Below are 12705 nucleotides of genomic sequence, written 5' to 3'. Positions count from 1 at the left end.
AATTAAAGTCAATCTCATGTTGCCATTTTAAAAACCCAATTGACGTCATGTTGAAAGACAGCATGTGTCAGCCATTTCCCCTGGGTCGCCCTCTCTGCAGACCTACAGCTTTTCTCCTTCACTAAGGTTAACGTTCTCACGGGGATTTGACATAGGGCAGAGTCATTTGCGCCCATTAAGCTTGTAGGATTTTTCTATGTCTCAAGTAAATACATTTGGTGAAATAGGTCCAGCTCTTTGGAATACAAATCCTTAGCTCGAGGTTGCTTGAGTGGAAATTTTTAACAAGCAGTTCCCTCAGCTACAGAGCCACGTGAAATGTGATTTTCTTAATGTGTGTGTTCCCATAGAAGCTAATAAATGGGCATTACTCTGGTATGGACACGTCCTATTACTCAGCTTGATCCCAATATCACTGGCAAAAAACCTATTTGCTGCACTAGCAAACAGTTGAATTCATTATGTCCAGCTACATGAATAATACCCAGGTGGATTCTTGTTGACACAGACAAAACGCCAGTCTCTGAGGTGCGACAGGGCTGCCAGGCACAGCAGCCGGTGCCACCACGCTCCCTCCCTCTGCTCCCATGGTGTTCCACTAATCAGAAGCCACCACTCGCTGCCGATAGGGTGATGTATGGCAGACTCCTGACACCTCGTTATTTCTGAGACAAAAGGAAAAAAAAGGACACCAGGAAGGAATAATCTGTCGGTGTAAGTGGGGGAAGGAGAAGGTGCACAGCACGGGAGGAAGACTCTCGGGTTCACCACACCTGCCGTGGCTCAGGGAGCTGGAAAATAGGTCCCATTCTGCAGTGAGTCTACAGGGTAATTATGGATTCTCAGGCTGAAGGAGCTCACTGAAGGACATTTGCTCTCCTCCCTGCCTTGGGGCAGAATCATCCCCACACCCACGCCACTGTGGGTTGGAAAGACTTCCCTACAAAGAGACTGCGTCATCACCTGTCACTCACTCCAGATAGGCACAACCCCGTAGAACACATTTCTAGAGGGTTCCTGGGTTTAAGGAGTGACAGCTCTTGAGAAACAGAGCGCCTGGAGCCTTCAGTGAGAGGCTCTGCCCTGTGGAGCATGTGGTGATTCTGCAGGAACACCAGGCGGTTCCCTGGGCAATCCCTTCTTAGCCTGAAGCTTTCTCCACTTTCCTGACAATTCCCAGATTGCTCAGAAGGGAAGTAAAATCATCCCACCACGCATATCCTGTACAATCAGCATATGCACACACTCCTATTGTCCATTCCATTGTGCTCAAGAAATAGTTCATCGTTAGAGTGTTCGCTTTTTGGAAGTGCTATCGCTCTGACTGGCTAATGTTCCCTACTGGTTCTCAGCAGTTATTTTTTCCTCTGTTGTCCTTGAGGTCCAGGCAAACAGCCCACTAGCTCTGCACGGAAAGCCCTTCGTCATGAAGCTCTTTCTAAACCAGGGTGTAGAAAGCATTCGTCAGCTTGATGCAATTTCCCCTCCTTTGCACTCCTACAGCAGTTTGTATCCAACTGTCACTTTGTTCATCCATTGACTTATTTATCAAGTATCTCTTAAGAACCTGCTACATGTACACCAGGCACAGTTCTAGGCAGTGAGGACGCAATTATGAACGAGACAGGTAATGGCCTAGCCGAATGGAGCTTACAGTCTAGTGGAGAAGATGGCAAAAAAGTTCCACCTCTTGCTGCTGAGAGTGGAGTCAAAGATTTTTACAGCTGGAGAAATTAAAATCATAATCCTTCCAAATTCTCTGACTCAGCCTTGGTTCAAATTATAGGTCACAGAGGTGTTTGACAAGCCGTGGGTAAAAAGAATATCTGTCTTTAAAAATTATGTTTTATTGATTTCATTTTATTTTTTTATTTACTTGTTTATTTATTTGTTTGAGATGGAGTCTCGCTTTTTCACCCAAGCTGAAATGCAATGGTATGATCTCAACTCATTGCAACCTCTGCCTCCTGGGTTTAAGCAATTCTCCCTCCTCAGCTTCCCTAGTAGTTGGGATTACAGGCATCTGCCATCATGCATGGCTAATTTTTGTAATTTTGTAGAGATGGGGTTTTACCATGTTGGCCAGGCTCATGTTGAACTCCTGACCTCAGGTGATCCACCCACCTTGGCCTCCCAAAGTGCTGGGATTACAGGCGTGAGCCACTGCGTCCGGACTGATGTCGTTTTAAAACAAGAATCTCTTTCTTAATGAACAGTGTTCTTGTCCTCTTCCAAGGGCTTCCCTGAGGCTGCCAAACTCCAAAAATTGTTTTATAGTTTCCAAATTTCCTAATTCTTCTTCCCCAGTCAGAATCTTTATTCTTATAGGGCAAACTGTTTAACTAGGTGTGAAAGGGAAAACAATCTTACTAAATTAATTCATACTAATATGTGAATGACTAAGCAAGACTCCTCTATTTTGACTTTTTGTAAGAGAATATTTACTAACCCTAAATAGTGTCTAGATTTTTCAGCCTTCACTATAAGCTGACGGGAAAAGGCAATATAGGAAAGATTTCTACTAAGTTATAAGCGAAAGTTCCCTGAGGACGGAGACCATCTCATTTTGGGGTTACTCAGTTACCTAGTCCAATCAACTGAGTGCCTAATCAATAGTTATTGAATTGAAAAGAATGTGGAAACACAGAGTGGATAGGAGAAGGGAGAAGGTAGGAAAGCAAGGGAAGTGAGGGAAAGAAAAGACAGGAAGGAAAAAGAGAGAAAAGGAAGGAGGGGGGAAGACAGAGCAAGGAAATCTAACAGCGGGAAAGAGAACTAGACAGGAGCCTCACGTTTGCAGTGAGCGCCCTCAGAGAAACTGTAGCAAAAAAAAAAAAAAAAAATTATTTGCAATAGAAAAAAAATTTAAAAACTGCTGTTTCAGAGTGCCAGCAAGAGAATGGAGCCAAGAGACGATGAGCCCTGGGGAAAGATACTGATCAAAGCCACACATTTCCATTTTCTAGCACGACAGCAATGACTCATGACAGATAACTGGCCACCGTCAGTGAGCCTCCCTGAGGGGCACTTGTACCCAGCAGAATGGGTCTATGATCATCTAACAGTCACGGGAACTCAGGGACTAACCCTGTTAGGGTTATGAAAATGGATCTCTGTAGATTCAATGTAATTAGAGGGTGCGTTCATCCATAGAAGGCCACGGTGGAATTTTCCACAGAAGCCAAACTAAAGCAGAGAGTTGAGAAAGAAGTGGAGGTCAGAAGGCAAGAGCCAGGACCACCCGTTTTCTTTTGGATCTCAGGAAATAAGGGAAAAAGTCTTCTTTTTAGCTGCTAAAGAAGAAGAGTGAAGCAGCAGGCTGGCTACAGGGAACCCAGGAGACCAAATGTTCTCTAGAAGCTGCAGAGAGACGGGCACAGGGACTCTGAGCAACAGAATCCCCAAACAAGATCAGCCCAAGAACCAAAGGGATTGGCACCATTTTTGCCAAGTGATACATCAGGGAATATAATCTGCGCACTGTGTGGTGGGCCCGCTCTAAACAGAAATATCAGAAATGGTCCTGCTCACTTCACAGCCAATAAGATCATACGCATTTAAGTGCTTGCCTCCATCTGTACCAATGGGGAAACCACGGTGCCTGGATTTAAAGCCTGACCCTGCCACTCGGGGTTTTATGACCTTGGTTAAGCTACTTAATCACTGTCATCCTCCATTTCCTCATCTGTAAAGTGGGGGGAAAACTTTCTCTACCATTTAGTATGTATTTCCTATTGCCAGACACTATGCACGCTACAAATATTAACTTCTTTACTCTTTACCGCCATCCCAAGAGGTAGGTATTATGACTGTCTTGACAGATGAGGAAAATGAAGCTTTTACCACGCATGTCCAAGGTGTCACAGCTGGTAAGTGTTAGGAATGGAACCGACACTGAGTCTGACGTCAGGGTCCACAGCCTCAGACGCTGCCCTAAAACCACAGCGTCGAATGCAGATGGGAATTTTCCATGCGTCACGCTCTTCCTCTATCACAGCAGGATCTACAAAAGGAAGTCTTCCCCTGTTTGTTTTTCAGCGAACAAAAGACACAGGGCCTTTCTCTGGGTATTTGTTTTATTTGTTGGCATCCTAAACCTACAGACTGGGAAACATCATTCTCAGCGCCCCCAGGTCTCCAGCGAGCAGAACTACTCTAAGGAACTGCCATTTGTCAGCTTTCCTCCGTACCCTCGACAGGGCAAGGGCATTGCCAAAATATGGTCCCTATTTCTGTGGACTGTCAGCGGCTGCAACCTTGGAATTCAACCTCTCCAGCTTATTAACACAACAAATTACTCACCACGAGAACTGCGGAGTGCATTCGCTTGGAAAAATGGTCTCTTTTTTTATGAAGTGATTTAATTAGGAGCAATTTTCCCATCAGCTTGGTTGTCAGAGCATGGCTGAGGCAGCCACTGAGATGAGCGTTTGGCCTGTGCCTTCCTGCTCCCTCCTTTCTGATGCCGCCTTTTGGAGAAGGAGGAAAGTGAAACCACTTTAGGAAAACACCGTTCAAGCCGGGAAAGGAGACAGATCAGGCCTGAAGGCTGTTTTGAGTCCACAGTTTCAGGATGTGATTTGCCCAAGTGTGGCACGATTCTACCTACGGGGATTTTTTAAAGACTTGCTCATCTTGTGCATCTCCCTCCTGCTCCTTGCCCTTAGCCATGATCTCCTGCAGGCCTGGTGGCTGAGCAAACAAAATGAATTTCAAAGCATTCCTTGCTGGAAGTGTGTAACTCTGAAGATGTTTGGGAGGAAGGGAGGGCTAGTGCAAGGTTGGATTCAGTTGAGTCTATGGTATCCACAGGCTGCAAGATTTCTAAAATTGCATTAGAAATCTGTTTTTTTTTTTTTTAAATGAGACAAGGTCTTGCTTTGTCACCCAGGCTGGAGTGCAGTGGCGTGATCACAGCTCACTGCAGCCTTGACCCCCCCAGGCTCAAGCGATCCTCTCGCAGTAGCGCCCCTACCCTCTGCCCAAGTAGTTGGGACTACAGGTACGTGCCACCATGCCCAACTAATTTTTGTTTTTTGGGTAGAGATGGGGTATCACCATGTTGCCCAGGCTGGTTTGAATTCCCGAGCTCAAGCAATCTGCCCGCCTCGCAAAGTGCTGGGATTCTTGGTAGGAGCCACTGGGCCCACAGTGATTTTTTTTTAAGGCTTAATTTCCATCCTCAACCACTTGATTTTGACTTTTCATTGCATTCCCATCATATTTTCGGCTCTCAGATATACAGTATTTGGCACGTGTGGATGCCTGTCGTTCTGTATCGTACATGTGAGCCTTCTACCACACCTCCCAGATTTGGGTTATAAGCAGCTAAGAGTCCCCGATGCCAATGGAATTGGCAACTTTTCTAGAAAAAGGGGAATAAAGTTGAAGTTTAGCATCAGGGACTAAATGTTTTGCAAAAAGATATCAGTGTTGAGAAGATCAGAGGCTCAATGAGTCTAGTGTGGAAAGAGTTCATGGAGACAGTGAGTTTTTGAGCACGGTCTGAAAACGCTCCCTTCATGCACATTTAATCTTTTTTCCCTAAGAAAACCAAATAGTCACAAATTCTTTCTACTCACTTACAAAAGGTGACAGCAGAAATGGAATCTTTCCAAGGGAAATAGTTTTTCAGTGTTGTATGAAAGCCTCATTTGGTGTATGGTCAGGATGGCATACAAGCTATTCTGTGATCCACAGACCTCGTAGTGAGTTTGTGGGGCACGACTAGCACTTTTTAAAAGGAAATAATCAAACAGAAAGAAAAGGACGGAATAAAAACCATCAGTTTGATAATTATAGGTGTAATCTTACACACACACCGTGTACCAGCATAAAAGGTAGTTCTTACCAGTGGTCCATGGGGCTCAAAATGTGGCATCAGAAGATCTAGGTCCTAGTTTTGTTTCTTCCGCTAACTAACAATGTGACTTGGGCAAGTACTTGACTTCTCTTCTTTAAGCCTCTCTTTCATCATCTGCACAATGAAGGCTGAGGTAACTGTTTAAGCTTCTATTAGGCTATGAAATATAAGAAATATAAATACATCCCTGCCAAACTGTACTACATCCCAAAGTTAACTAAAATGAGTTGAAGGTGTTTTGAATTACCTGCGTCGTTGCTTCTCCAATGATATCTGGGTGGCTACTCAATACTCAACAGAGATAAGCCCTTCGATCCATGTAGCCATCTTGTCAAACGACTTTAAGTCTATTGCAGTCTTTATGAAAAGGATATTTCAAGTCCTAATGAACTTCAGAAGCAAGTATGTCAAAGACAAAATCGTGGAACAATTACCTGCTGTGTGGCTCATGCATCTCTAGCACCAGCCCCTCATCTCCCTGAAAAAAGGAAATGCAACAAGAAATACAAAGCTTTGTGCAGCTGGGATCGTACCTTGTGAGCGTGAAAGCACGGCTCTCTCTGATGTTTCTCATTCAAATGGAATGTCACTTGCCGCCTTCCAGAACAAAAAGTTCCCTTCACATGTTCTGTATCCTAACTACGCCTTCTTTGCAATTGAACAAAGGTCTGACTTTTATCACAGATGGCCACTCTTTAGGCATCAAATGTAATCTGTCACAGACTTTCTCTGTGGACCAGTCCTAGTCTGAGTCAAGACTTCTCTGCAAAGTCACAACCCTCAATTTTCACAGGAATGCATTTCAGATGGCCCACCACTTCTCTGCATAGCCTACACATATTATGTTGAAATGTCCTTGAACTTGGTCTACTCCAGCATCGGAAATTTGGATGTAATAGAACTTAAGTCTTGATAATGGATAATAGCATGATTATAGCAATTACAGTAATGCTTTATAATGATGCATTTATGTGTATGTCTCTTTCATTACATTGTGAACACTTTGGGGTCTAGGATTTAGTCATGCATATCGTTAAATTCCTCAGCAAGAGCATCTCCTGACCTGTTCTAGCCTCTAAATAAATTCTGTTGAGGTTCAATTTATCACTGAAGGAGAGAAGAACAGACGTTTAAAACAACAAAAAAACAGTTGGAGTTATACGGGGGATCTTACATTTAAATGAACTGTATGTGTGGTATCGAAAAAGATCCAGTTCTCACCTAAAGGGATTATTGTTATTTAAAAGAATGCTGCAGATCGCCTACACCCAGGGTTGGCAAACTATGGCCTGTGGGTCAAACCCAGCCCACTGCCTGTTTGCCTGTTTTTGTAAATAAAGTTTTATTGGAACACAGGCCCACATTGCCTATAGCTGCTGCTGTATGACAACTGCAGGATTGAGTAGCTGTGACAGAAACGGTATTGCCCATAGAGGCTGTTTACGAGCTGGCCTTTTACCCAGAAAGTTTGCTGACCCGCAGTCTAGAGTACCACTCTCATTTGACATAAAAGGAGATTGAGGCCAGGGAGAGGAAAGGACTTTCTCAGGCTCATTAACGCACAGCTGAGACTTCGCTCTAGGTTCCACCTTTCAGCTTCTCTTTTTGAATATTCCTGTTTCTTCCCTGGAATAGCAAACTCTCACATTGAAGGTGTGATTCTGGAGGAGCTAGGAAAGTGTCCTCATGTTTTTCTGCTTAGCTAAGAAAATCTACGTGAGCTTCCTCTCAGAGCTGGCGGGTGATGCTCTTTTATTCCATCTACGTCCGTTTTAAAGAGTGACAGTGTCTCAGCTTGAACCTCAACTTTATTTACCTTGGATCCAGACACCCCTAAGCATGTTTGAGGAATCGTGGCTTGGGTTAGGGTTAGGGTTAGGGTGTATGGGTGATCATGTGTTCCCCTAAGAGACCTTTCTCGTGAGTCTCCCAGGGGAGTTCACCTGCAGGAGCAAAGGGTAGAGTTGCACAAATCTGGGTCCTTGTAAGAGGAGCAGAGAAACTCAGATGGGGCTAAGGGCACCTGCCTGAGTCCTAGGCAGAAAGGGCTGCCATAAGGAGAGAACTGAGTTGTTCCATAGAGCCGGGCAGGGGCATGGAGGGCATCAGACAGCACAGGGCACTTGTGGCCCTGGGACCAGTGGCTTTGACATCATGAGTGGTATGTGCACAGGAGCATGTGATCTCTGTAATGGAACTCTGCGCAGAAATTGAGGGCAGAACTAGAGAGAAATGACGGTATTAGTGATATGTACCAGAGGACTGTGCAATGTGCCCGTGTGGAGTGCTCCTCGGGGTGTCCTAGAACCAGCAGGGACAAAAAGGCAGGGGCTGGAGGGTTCATAGCAGCAAATGGGGCTGAACCAGATAAATCCTCTCTTTTCTTTTTGAGACAGAGTGTTGTTCTGTCACCAGGCGCCAGGCTGGAGTACAGTGGTGCAATCTCGGCTCACTGCAATCTCTGCCTCCTGGGTTCAAGCAATTCTCCTGCCTCAGCCTCCCTAGTAGCTGGGACTACAGGCACAGGCCACCACACCTAGCTAATTTTTGTATTTTTTAGTAGAGACGGGGTTTCACCATGTGGGCCAGGATGGTCTCGATCTCTTGACCTCATGATCCGCCCTCCTCGGCCTCCCAAAGTGCTGGGATTACAGGTGTGAGCCACTGCACCCGGCCAATGCTCTTTTTTTTTTTTTAAATCCTGGGTTAGTATATCAGGTGACAGTAACAGTTATAAGTGTTAATCCTCTCATTTGCTTCTGCCAGTTTTAGAGTGTCATAGAGGTGAATTCGAGTTCTTCCCAAGCCGTATCCCCTGAGGTGGACAGTGAAGTCTCCAAAGCTCCACTGCTGAGTTTATTAATCTTGGTTCAGTGGGGCAGGGAGAGCCTCCAAGTCATTCAAGAAGCAATTGCCTCACTGTCAGACACTGCTTGTCTATAAACACAGCCCACGGAGTTGATGCTACTGGCACAGCCAACCTAAACTTGAGTGGGATCCAGAGAAATGGCTTCTGGCCTGTGAAGGAAAAAGCAAAAGAAAACAAACACTTGTTTAACAACGGTTTAAGTCCCTTCCTCACAGGAAAGACTGGCTTAAAAATCTAGAGCTTAGACTGGTAGACAAGGAGAAGTGAGTCTGTTCACCCCAGGTGGGTGGTTATTTCTACCTTCCACCTGAAGAATGTGGATGGAAATCTCAGGGAGGAAGAGGAGGCAGGGTCTGCAGGTTGGATTAGCTCACGCTGAAAACCATTTTCTGGGTTTATGGGTGATCATGCATTGTGGCTTTATCTATCGGCAAGTGGTATCTCACCAAGAGTGATGACCGCTAGGCGCACTGCGTACCCTGCCTGCTTTTCCTTCCCTGACATTTCCATCCAAACTCGCAGAAGCCAATGACAGGATTAATACTTGTAACTGCTACTGTCACCTGCTGTACCAGCCCAGGATTTTTTGAGAGAGAGCGAGAGAGTGAGAGCGCATTTCTCTGGTTCCAATTACTCATGATTAGGGCCCAGACTCTGTAAAATCGGATGTTAACTTGAGAAATTGCTACATTGCAATGACTCTTGTTCAGTAGAAAGGCAAATGAATTCTGCCAAATAGAAAACATAACCCCCCTCTATGGGCGGGGTTTGACGGTGTGCTGTCTCACAGAAAGTTCTCCACTCCCAGACCTGGGTCCTTCGACTTCCTGCCCCAGAAGTGTAGCAGCAGGCATCGTGGGAAGGTGAAGAGACTGCTTAGAATGACCCTTCCAAGCCGGTCCACCTCACAGCCTTCCTGGGATACAAGGCTGGCATGACCCACATCGTGCGGGAAGTCCACAGGCCAGGATCCAAGGTCAACAAGAAGGAGGTGGTAGAGGCTGTGACCACTGTGGAGACGCCACCCGTGGTGGTTGTGGGCATTGTGGGCTGTGTGGAAACCCCTCGAAGCCTCCGGACCTTCAAGACTGTCTTTGCTGAGCACGTCGGCGATGAGTACAAGAGGCGTTTCTGTAAGAACTGGCATAAATCTAAGAAGAAGGCCTTCACCAAGTACTGCAAGAAATGGCAGGATGAGGATGGCAAGAAGCAGCTGGAGAAGGACTTCAGCAGCATGAGAATAAGGCCCGGTCACCCGCGTCTTCGCCCACACCCAGATGCGTCTGCTTCCTCTGTGCAGGAGAAGGCCCACCTGATGGAGATCCAGGTGAATGGAGGCACCGTGGCCAAGAAGCTGGACTGGGCCCTCAAGAGGCTGGAGCAGCAGGTACCTGTGAACCAAGTGTTTGGGCAGGATGAGGTGATCGACATCACTGGGGTGACCAAGGGCAAAGGCTACAAAGGGGTCACCTGTCATTGGCACATCAAGAAGCTGCTCTGCAAGACCCGCCAAGGCCTGCACTAGGTGGCCTGTGTTGGGGCATGGCATCCCGCCCGTGTGGCCTTCTCTGTGGCATGCGCTGGGCAGAAAGGCTACCATCACCACACAGATCAACAAGAAGATGTAAAGATCGGCCAGGGCTACCTTATCAAGGACGCAAACTGATGAAGAACAGCGCCCCTACTGACTACAACGTGTCTGACAAGAGCATCAACCCTCTGGGTGGTTTTGTTCCCCACGGTGAAGTGACCAATGACTTTATCATGCTGAAAGGCTGTGTGGTGGGAACCAAGAAGCAAGTCCCCAGCCTCTGCAAGTCGTTGCTGGTGCAGACCAAATGGTGGGCTCTGGAGAATATTGATCTTACGTGCATTGGCACCACCTCCAAGTTTGGCCATGGCCACTTCCAGACCACGGAGGAGAAGAAAGCATTCACGGGACCACTCAAGAAAGGCCGAATTGCAAAGGACGCAGGAGCTTAACGCCAGGAACAGATTTTGCAGGTGGGGTCTCCATAAAAGTTATTTTCCACTGAAAAAAAGAAAAGAAAACATAACCACAAAGGGTCTGATCTTATTTCTGTGTAGGACATTAAGTAGTTCTGCCCAGCTTTACAAACCCACTTCTTCATCCTTACTTTCAATGATCGTAGAAAACAGCCTCCTGTTTTCTCCTTTGACTCGGATTTGTCTTCCTGCCGGTTCCCTCACTAACCAGTTAGATCGATCTTCAACTAGGTCTGTATGCACATCACGCTTTTACACTGAATAGCATCCCCCTTCCTCAAACTTCTCTGTGGGCTTCTGTTTATAATTATCCATCTTATTCTCTATGCATCATAATGAATTGGACTCATCTGGCTTTCATTTCTTAGCTGGCAGATTAAACAAAGTCTCTTTGTTTTATTTTTTTTTTTAAAAAAGAAAGTTCCTTTCATGTCTACTTTAAGCCCATTCACTTCAGCAAGTTGTTTAGTGACCTTTTGGGCCCAGCATTGTGCTGGTTACACCATAAATCATAGAAGAAAGGTCAGAGCTCCTGTCTTTAAGTATCTTACAGACCAAGTGGAGAGATGCATCACGTGCATTTTTAATAACAGTCATCTGTTTTGAGACATTGCCATGGCATGTGCAGACCTGTTAGCTACCTCGAGCTCTAAGGCTAATCTGATTTTATTCCGGGAAATAGAAAAAAAGTAGCAAGAAGGATGACTGTAGCTGTAACAAGTTTCAGCCTCTGCTGGCTCCCACCCAAACTAATCGGCCTGGGAGATTGATTTCCCCTCCAGCCAGCATCTTGTTCAGCATTTCTGCTCATCATGCTTCTGGCATTGCTTCCTCAGAGGACTGTCCATCATTCCTAAAGGATCTCTGGTTCTCTTGATAAATCAGCAGACAGATGCTGGGGATGCAGAATGGAAATTCCAAAATATACCTGATTTGCAGACTCACTCCCTCCTTGTTGCCCTGGCTTTTCTCACCAGAGAGCACCATCAGGCAGTCTGGCAGTGAATTGGGAGGGGTGTGTGTGTGTGTGTGTGTGTGTGTGGTGTGTGATGTGTTGAGGGTAGGAGGGGGTGTAAAAGGGAGAAGATTCCTGGAATGAGTTTGAGGGGAGAAAGCTTCCAAGCAGGGGTTATCTAACCTCTCTGAATTCTTATAGGCCCATTTTTTTTTTTTTTTTTTTGAGACCGGGTCTTGCTCTGTCGCCCAGGCTGGAGTGCAGTGGCACCATCTTGGCTCACTGCAACCTCCACCTCCCGGGTTCTTGCAATTATCCTGCCTCAGCCTCCCAAGTAGCTGGGACTACAGGCACATGCCACCACGCCCGGCTAAGTTTTTGTATTTTAATAGAGACGGGGTTTCACCGTGTTGGCCAGGCTGGTCTCAAACTCCTGAGCTCAGGCAATCTGCCTGCCTCGACCTCCTAAAATGCTGGGATTACAGGCAAGAGCCACCACACCTGGCCATAGGCCCATCTTTGAGGGATGTTTTGGAAAATCATGTTGATTTTACTGTCTTTTCAAGGTCGGAAACAAAGGTCAGTGTGTTCAGTGTTAATACGAAGACAGAAGGAGGAAAGCGCAGGCTTTGGTGCCCACATTTCATTTGGATAAAAGGCTGAGAACTTGGGGGTGAGATGGGGAGGGAATGGCCACACTTTTGCTAAAGTACTTTATAAATGAAACCCAGCTGGGGGTCTCCCAGGCCCTTCAGATCCAGATAAAGTTTGTTTGAACTGTCTGGACTGTGGAAAAGCTACAGCCCTCTTCCATATTTCTGTGAATTAATAATATGATCTTATTAGCTCTGGCTCCAACTTTCTGCTCCAGCTGAGTTCTTGGTCTCCGCCCATTGCTTGTGGCTGTTCCTTTATTTTCACTCTGGCTTTAACCCAAACATGAAAGAACTTGGCCCTCTTTCCTTGCTTTCCACAAGATAACCATTCACACATGGAAATGAAGGAGATTTC

The 12705-nt window shown here is 46.0% G+C and overlaps 1 pseudogene; it reads left to right on the top strand.

Annotated features, from left to right (window-relative positions):
- Positions 1-9651: 9651 nt before the first annotated feature.
- Positions 9652-10715, top strand: LOC105705178 (large ribosomal subunit protein uL3-like; annotated as a pseudogene).
- The last annotated feature ends 1990 nt before the right edge of the window (positions 10716-12705 follow it).

The sequence above is a fragment of the Aotus nancymaae genome, unplaced genomic scaffold, assembly GCF_030222135.1.
Source record: "Aotus nancymaae isolate 86718 unplaced genomic scaffold, 86718_ANA_hifiasm-v0.15.2.pri h1tg000039l, whole genome shotgun sequence".
In the NCBI taxonomy this organism is placed as follows: Eukaryota; Metazoa; Chordata; class Mammalia; order Primates; family Aotidae; genus Aotus; species Aotus nancymaae.
The sequence above is the reverse complement of the archived record's forward strand: the minus strand, read 5'-3'. Positions and strand labels throughout refer to the sequence as shown.